Source organism: Hylobates moloch, unplaced genomic scaffold, assembly GCF_009828535.3.
Source record: "Hylobates moloch isolate HMO894 unplaced genomic scaffold, HMol_V3 SCAFFOLD_15, whole genome shotgun sequence".
Lineage (NCBI taxonomy): Eukaryota > Metazoa > Chordata > Mammalia > Primates > Hylobatidae > Hylobates > Hylobates moloch.
The window spans coordinates 19,862,623-19,871,631 of record NW_026652290.1 but is presented as its reverse complement, the minus strand read 5'-3'; positions in this window follow the sequence as shown (position 1 = coordinate 19,871,631).

Sequence of the window (9,009 nt, the reverse complement as noted above, 5' to 3'; positions counted from 1 at the left end):
TGTGGGTAACCCGACCTTTCTCTCTGGCTGCCCTTAACATTTTTTCCTTCATTTCAACTTTGGCGAATCTGACAATTATGTGTCTTGGAGTTGCTCTTCTTGAGGAGTATCTTTATGGAGTTCTCTGTATTTCCTGAATCTGAATGTTGACCTGCCTTGCTAGATTGGGGAAGTTCTCCTGGATAATATCTTGCAGAGTGTTTTCCAACTTGGTTCCATTCTCCCCGTCATTTTCAGGTACACCAATCAGACGTAGGTTTGATCTTTTCACGTAGTCCCAAATTTCTTGGAGGCTTTGTTCGTTTCTTTTTATTCTTTTTTCTCTAAACTTCCCTTCTCTCTTCATTTCATTCATTTCGTCTTCCATCGCTGATACCCTTTCTTCCAGTTGATCGCATCAGCTACCGAGGCTTCTGCAATCTTCGCGGAGTTCTTGATACTTGGCTTTCAGCTCCATCAGCTACTTTAAGCCCTTCTCTCCATTGGTTATTCTAGTTATCCATTCGTCTAATTTTTTTTCAAAGTTTTTAACTTCTTTGCTATTGTTTTGAATTTCCTCCCGTAGCTTGGAGTAGTTTGATCATCTGAAGCCTTCTTCTCTCAACTCGTCAAAGTCATTCTCCATCCAGCTTTGTTCCGTTGCTGGTGAGGAACTGCGTTCCTTTGGAGGAGGAGAGGTGCTCTGCTTTTTAGAGTTTCCAGTTTTTCTGCTCTGTTTTTTCCCCATCTTTGTGGTTTTATCTACTTTTGGTCTTTGATGATGGTGATGTACAGATGGGTTTTTGGTGTGGATGTCTTTTCTGTTTGTTAGTTTTCCTTCTACCAGACAGGACCCTCAGCTGCAGGTCTGTTGGAGTTTGCTAGAGGTCCACTCCAGACGCTGTTTGGCTGGGTGTCAGCAGCAGTGGCTGCAGAACAGTGGATTTTCATGAGACCACAAATTCAGCTGTCTGATGGTTCCTCTGGAAGTTTTGTCTCAGAGGAGTAACCGGCCGAGTGAGGTGTCAGTCTGTCCCTACTGGGGGGTGCCTCCCAGTTAGGCTGCTCGCGGGTCAGGGACCCACTTTAGGAGGCACTCTGTTCTCAGATCTCCAGCTGTGTGCTGGGAGAACCACTACTCTCTTCAAAGCTGTCAGTCAGACAGGGACATTTAAGTCTGCAGAGGTTCCTGCTGAATTTTTGTTTGTCTGTGCCCTGCCCCCAGAGGTGGAGCCTACAGAGGCAGGCAGGCCTCCTTGAGCTGTGGTGGGCTCCACCCAGTTCGAGCTTCCTGGCTGCTTTGTTTACCTGAGCAAGCCTGGGCAATGGGGGGCGCCCCTCCCCCAGCCTCGCTGCCGCCTTGCAGTTTGATCTCAGACTGCTGTGCTAGCAATCAACGAGACTCCGTGGGCATAGGGCCCTCCCAGCCAGGTGCGGGACACAATCTCCTGGTGTGCCGTTTTCCAGGCCCATTGGAAAAGCGCAGTATTAGGGTGGGACTGACCCGATTTTCCAGGTGCTGTCTGTTACCCCTTTCTTTGACTAGGAAAGGGAACTCCCTGACACTTTTCACTTCACAAGTGAGGAAATGCCTCGCCCTGCTTTGGCTCCCATACAGTGCACTGCACTGGCTGTCCTGCACCCACTGTTTGGCACTCCTAGTGAGATGAACCCGGTACCTTAAACGGAGATGCAGAAATCACCCGTCTTCTGTGTGGCTCAGGCTGGGAGCTGTAGACCGGAGCTGTTCGTATTCAGCCATCTTGGCTCCACCCCTCGGCATCTGCTTTATTATCTCTCACACTTGACCTGTAAGAATCATGGTTATCAGGAAGAACAAAAGTTTACATCTAGAACTGTTATACAGCAAGGCCTTTACAGACTTCTTAATTCCCTCAAGGTCTAAAACTCATAAGGAAGGAACTAAATTGGATGATTTTGGGAAAAGTTTTCATCTCAATCCAAATCAACAATGTGCATACATATGGTAATTCCTAGGGTGGTCATGTAAAAATATGGTAACTCCTAAGATGTTACTATGTAGGTCTAGCAAAGGGAGGGTTCCCAGGGAATATGTTAGATAATCACTTATAAAGATCTCTATAGAGATCCACACCAAACGCATGAACATAAGTATTGCAAATGGCTAATAACCAAAAATCCAAATGTCATAAGCAAAATCACAATAAATAATTGCCTATTTGCAATTTGTATGCAAAAATAAATTAAGCAGATGTAAAATATTATGTCCTCATTCACCATCTTGACACATTTTCACACATCTTTGCTTTGGTCCTAGTGAAACGAGGAGGATGTTTCGTGTTTTCATGACCTTTTCTGACAGGTTTTAGGGAACTTTAGGGTAAGGTATAGTACGTACATGCAGACAGTCTTAGTTCGTTTTGTGCTCTATAACAGAATACCACAGACTGGGTAATTTATAATGAATAAAATTTTACTTGCTTATAGTTCTGGAGGCTGGAAAGTCCAAGAAAGAGTGGCTGGCGTCTGGTAGTGTCATCTCATGGCAGAAGGGCAGAGGGCAAGAGAGAGCAAGAAGGGGTCAAACTCATACTTTGATAAGGAAACCACTAACAGCATAACAAACCATTCCTGCAATATCAGCTTTAATTTATGAGGACAGAGCCTTCCTGGCCTAATCACCACTTATAAAGCCCCCAGCTCCAAACACTGTTGAATTAGGAATTAAGTTTCTAGTATGTGCTTTTCGGTAGACACATTCAAACCACAGCATTTGACCTCAGGCCCAAAATGTATCTCCTTGTCATATACAAAATAGACAATGATAGACTTTCATTAGAGGATGAGACCTAGAGAATCCATATATTATGTAATAAAATTTACTGGATCTAATATAGAGTGATTTGGTACCATTGTTGATTGGCAGTGGTGTATTCTTGTTGAAACTGTTTTTCTTTGTAAGACAATTTATTGTAGTCTTATTTTCTCTATATTTAAAAAGTAAATGTTTTAAAGTTCTTTGTTAATCATTTATAAAAGTACTCCTTGACACATTCCACATTTCATCAATCCCTTTAAATATTGAATGAAAAACATTACAACCCAAAAGAAGGAAACAATTTTATTTATCAATTTATGAAAAGTAGAATTTTGAACAAATTCACTTAGAGTAACAAACTCCTAAATGAATTGTCAAGCTGACCATGTGTCGTTTATAAGCATAGTGATTGGAAAGAAAAGTCTTGTAACAACCTGGTTTTATCCTTAAAGAACTTATATGCTGAATATTACTTTTAAAAGAGGAAAGGGAGAGCAACTATGACAACTATATTGAATACCATTTTTAAAATGTTTTACTCTTTTTAGGATGCTTGCATTATAAATACTGTGTGAGGCTTTCTCCCCAAATATTGGGAGTACAGCTAGTTCTAACATATTATGACATAGGTATTCCTAAAAAACCACTTTGCTGTGCAAAATTGCCCAGTAAAAACCACAAGGCTTATGGAGTAATTGAGATTGGGTCATAACACTAAAAAATTGTGTTAGTGAGACATTTAAGAAAAGATAGGAACCTAATAAAATGGGTAGCACACTTTTACACAGAGTGAATGGCTAAGAAATGCATGAATATGACCAAAAATGGAAATTTGCCTTGAAAATGGCCTGAAGCTTGTTTGTGGATATGGGCATCAGAAGATCTATTAATTTTCTGTTCCTGCTTAACAAACAACCACAAGCTTAATGGGCTAAATCAACACTAATTTTTCATCTTGAAGTTCTATAGGTCAGAAAGCCAGACAGAGTTTCAAATGGATCCTCTGCTAAGAGCCTCAGAGGCTGAAATCAAGGGGCCAGCTGAGGCTGTGATTTTTGTGAAAGCCTTGGACCTCTTTCAGGCTCATGCAGGTTGTTGGCAGAACAGACTTTGAAGGTTGAAGGATCACCTGGTTGGGTAAAGCCCACTCAGAATAATCTACCTATTAACATAAAGCCAGCTGGTAAAGGAACTCAATTACATCTTTCCATTTTTTCTTACATTTGACATACAATGTATTATAATCATGGGAGAGACAGCCCATCGCCTCTCCACGTTTTATGTTTAGATGTAAGTTACAAGTCTCTCTCACCCAAGAACAGGGGATAAGACAAAGGCATGTGTCAATAGAGGTCATCCTGGAACAGTGCTTAAGTCAGAAGAGTTCCAACTTTAAAGTTACTGTGAAGAGGTAGAAGGAATTCAATATGAAATTGGATTGAAAGTTTTAACACAATGTATGAATCCATGGGGTTTATAACACATGTGGTGAACTAAGGCAAGTGTAGATATTTGAGGGGTGTGTGTGTGTGTGTGTGTGTGTGTGTCTTATTATTCCTACGTGGTGGCTCAGTTCAGCTGGGTGCAATTTTCTGCATTCAGCTAGTGTTTCTCGCAGATGAAATCATGCATAAGCTAATGCAAAATTTGTATTATGCTCAAATTGTTTCATAATATATCAGTAGTGTTGAGACTAATGTGCATTTTTAAAAGAAGCATTATACCAGAGTGAACTATATGTATTTATTCTTCTACTACCTTCAGTATTTTGAATGTTGCCATACGTGGAAGTTTCGTAATATCTTTTAAATAAAATAGAATTGAATTAGACTGTGGAATTGGGATAAAAACATGGATGAGGCTTTAGCTACATCTATCAAGTTCTTCCTAAATTGTACTCCTGGCTCTAATAAGCCAAAGAAAAAGAGAAATGGGATGAATATATGGTTTATCTACATAATCACATAGAACTCATAAAGAAGAAAAAGAGAAGAGTTGAGGAAAATAGTTTATAAAGGCAGGTTGGTGCAATTTCAGTACCTTAGTTCCAGTTTAAAGATTATGATTATGAGATCTATTATATATATTTTTTGCTTTAGTTTTAAAATATGTGTTTAGGATAAGTGAATTTCTGAAAGGAGATGAGTTTTTATAATATAACTTTTCAGAAAGACATAAATAAGTTTGTCTTCATTTCACACCTTAACTAGTTGTGAAATGCTGGCCAGGTAATTAAGGAGCCAGTATATTTAAGAAATGTCAGCACATATTCCCAATAGAGCTTCCTCAAGAAAGAAATCTAAATGAAAACACCGTTGAAAAAAGCCCTGTAAGAAACACTCCACACCTATGCCACAGTAATATTGAGAATGCTTCATATACAGAGCCATTTGAGCTACTATTTCAGGAATGTAAAAAAAGACAATAAGATATTCTCTTTGAAGATAATGATTTGTGACCCTATACTTAATTCAAGTTTTACCACCCAAATTACCACTAAAATAGCTAAAGAAATGTAAAATACAAATATTCCTATTTGCCTTTGTGAAACACAGTAAGGAAATAGCATCAAAGAAAACAAAATCTGAGATTTTTTTGCAAAATACTAGTATAGTGGGATTTGACTAAAGGAAGTGGCAAACAAAATATAATTTTAGAAAATGCACAGGGAGAGCTTTCCTAGAATATATGGGATATGTGTGGAGGTAAGAAACAAAACTTTCTGATAAATGGAAAAATAATGTAGAAAAACAAAATAAACTCCATGGCAAAGGAATATAATAGTAAACACGAAAATAAGATCTTGATTAACAGTTATTATAATAAAGGTAAATTTTTAAGAAAATATCACAGTGGAAGTCAGTAAATTCCAAACTGGTTGAAAAAGAAATAAAAATGAAATGTTGTTTGCAAAAAATATATCTAAGAGCAAATACCATTAAAAGATAACAAAGAAATGGATAAAGTTGCCATCAGCAAATATAATCAGAAAAAAATATAATCAGGAAAAGCACAATTCTGATAAAAATATTTATGATTTATTCAACAAATATATAATGTCTACTGGAACAGTGTTAAGTGTCTAATCTACCAGGTGCAGACAAAATACTTTCTGGTTTTACCAGTCCTTCAGCCAGGTCTTACCTAGGGTTTTGTTAGTTGAAGTTTATCATTTCTGTCTTTTCTTAAAAAATCCTAGGTATATTTCTGCCATATTAGCCACGAAGTTATACCACAAGCTCTCCAGAAGAAGTGACCATAATTATGGAGACATGTAATATGTGGTTCTAAAAATTACAAGTTATTATTATTATTTTTTGACCATCACTAGGGAAGTGAACTCATGGCTATAGAGCTTAAGCAACTGACTGGCAGTATAATACTCTATTGACTCATACCTAAGGCTGCTGTGAAAAACCTGGATTTTTAAAAGACACTTAGGAAGTATATTAGGGTTCTCTAGAGGGACAGAACAAATGGAATAGATGTATATACAAAAGGGAGTTTATTAAGTATCAACTCACATGATCACAGGGTCCCACAATAGGCCATCTATAGGCTGAAGAGCAAGGAGAGCCAGTCCAAGTTCCAAAACTGAAGAACTTGGAGTCTGATATTCAAAGGCAGGAAACACCTAGGACAGGAGAAAGATGTAGGCTGGGAGGCTAGGCCAGTCTCTCTTTTCACATTTTTCTGCCTACTAATCTTCTAGCTGTACTGGCAGCTGATTAGATTGTGTCTACCCAGAATGATTAAGGGTGCATCTGCCTTCCCCAACCCACTGACTCAAATGTTAATCTCCTTTGGCAAAACCCACAGACAAACCCAGGATCAATACTTTGTATCCTTCAATCCAATTAAGTTGATGGTATTAACCATCACAGGAAGGGAAAAAAACAACTCTAAAAATATGAGACAATCAAAATTATTTTGAAGCCCACTGGTGTTTGGACGCTTTTACAGAATTAATTTTTTCAAGTTTGATAGTGGCATCATAGTTATGTAAAAATAAATATATTTTTGGAGACTGTAGATACAGTGAAACTGGCACAAGGGGGGCCTGTGGAAGACAAGGGTAGAGGAGTAGATGAAACAAGATTTTCTTGTGTTGATAATTGTTAAAATTGAGTGAATCATTTTGGATGATTCAATAATTATTCTTTTTTTATACATTTGAAATTTTCCATGACAAAAACGAAAAAGGACCCAGTAGCAATGAGCATATTTAACACCCTTTCTTTTTTTTTGCTCAGTTTTGAGTATTTATTACCTTCATTTATTAATATAACTTATTTGTTAATTTATGTAATTTTATTTTTAATAATGGCTCTGTTTAACAACCAGCTCACCAACTTTCTACAAATTTAACAACTGGATCATCCAAGCTGATAGAAACCAGCTCCAGCATACTACTGGTTGCAAGAGGTTTCATGAACTTGAGACAAATGTTTAACATAAAAGATAAAACAATCAAAACTAAAGACTTAGAAATGGAAATATAGTTAAAACCTATCTCTTTTTAATTTCATTAACAATAAAGTATACAAAGACATACAAAGACATTGACAGAAGTTTAGTTCATTAAAAGTCAATATGTACATTTTTCTGAATATATCGGATCATACTTAGTACTTTTGTGATTCTTCCCAATAAGACATAATGCTTAATACATAACTCTATTGTGTTTGCCCCCAAATAAGCTAATTTATAGTAAATTAGTAGTATCAAGTAATTTTTATATTAACATTTTCCAAGATTTATCATTTTAGTTTCCATGATACTTCCATTTTGTTTAGCAATTTTCTCCATCTAGGAGATGAAGATCAATCTAGCCTTGTCTCTGCTTTGTTTTCCTGCTGGCTTCCTGTATAGTTACGTCATGGCTGCAGTATATGTTGGTTACCATTTGCATGTGTGGTGAGACTACTTAAGGTTCACTTTCTTGAGCAAACTTTAAGTATACCTTATTATTAGTTGTAGCACCAATGCTGTACATTAGGCCTCAGGAACTTATTTATCTTATAACTAAAAGTTTACACTTTGACCAACATCTCTTTACTTGCTTTACCTCCCAGCTCTTGGCGCCTACCAATCTACTCTCTGCTTCTATGAATTCAAATTTTTAGGGTCCACAATGATATGGTTTGGCTCTGTGCCCCCACCCAAATCTCATCTTGAATTATAATTTCCATGTGTCAGGGGAAGGGCCTGGTGGGGGGATGATTGAATCATGGAGGCTTGCTATTCTGACAGTAAGTGAGTTCTCATAAGATCTGGTTGTTTGAAAGTGTGTGGCACTTCCCACTTTGTGCACGCTCTCTCTCTCCTGCTCTGCCAGGGTAAGATGTGCTTGCTTCCCTTTCTGCTTCTGCCATGATTGTAAGTTTCCTGAGGACTCTCAGTAATGCTTCCTGTTAAGCCTGAAGAACTGTGAGTCAGTTATACCTATTTTCTTCATAAATAACCCAGTCTCAGGTAGTTCTTTATAACAGTGTGAAAACAGACTAATATACATGTATAGGTGAGATCATACATTACTTGACTTTTTGCATCTAGCTTATTTCACATAGAAAAATATCTTCTAGATTCACCTACATTGTTGCAGATAGCAAGATTTCTTTTTAAAGGCTGAATGATATTGCATTTATGTGTATGTCATATTTCTTTTTTAATTCATCTGTCAACAGATAGCAAGATTATTTCCACAACTTGTTTATTGTGAATAATGCTGCAATGAACGTGAAAATGCAAATATCTCTTCAGATAGTGATTTTATTTCCTTGGATATACACACAGAACCCCAGATCTTAGTTTCTTAGGCCATTCTAAATAAAAGGACTCAGGGCTCCATAAAAAATGGCTGATTCTAATGCTTGTTCAGGGAATACACAAAATGACCCTAGAACATCTTATAGTTCCAGAAAGTAAGAACATCCACAAAAATCAAAACAATGGGTATATATGAAAGAGATATAGGAGCCAAAATAAAAGATATCTAACTGCCAAACTGAAACAATTTGAGCAGCAAAATAAAAAATAATGCCTATGGTATAATGTCCTCAATGATATAAAAAGATTGGATAAATAAATGAGAGATAGAAACAAATATTCCATACAGAAGAATTTTAAATAATTTATATAGGTACTACCTGCTATATTAGGTTAGGCTTAGTTCCTCAAATCTTGAGTGTGGACTGTGCTTAATTATTTGCTTTCAAAGAATAGAGCAT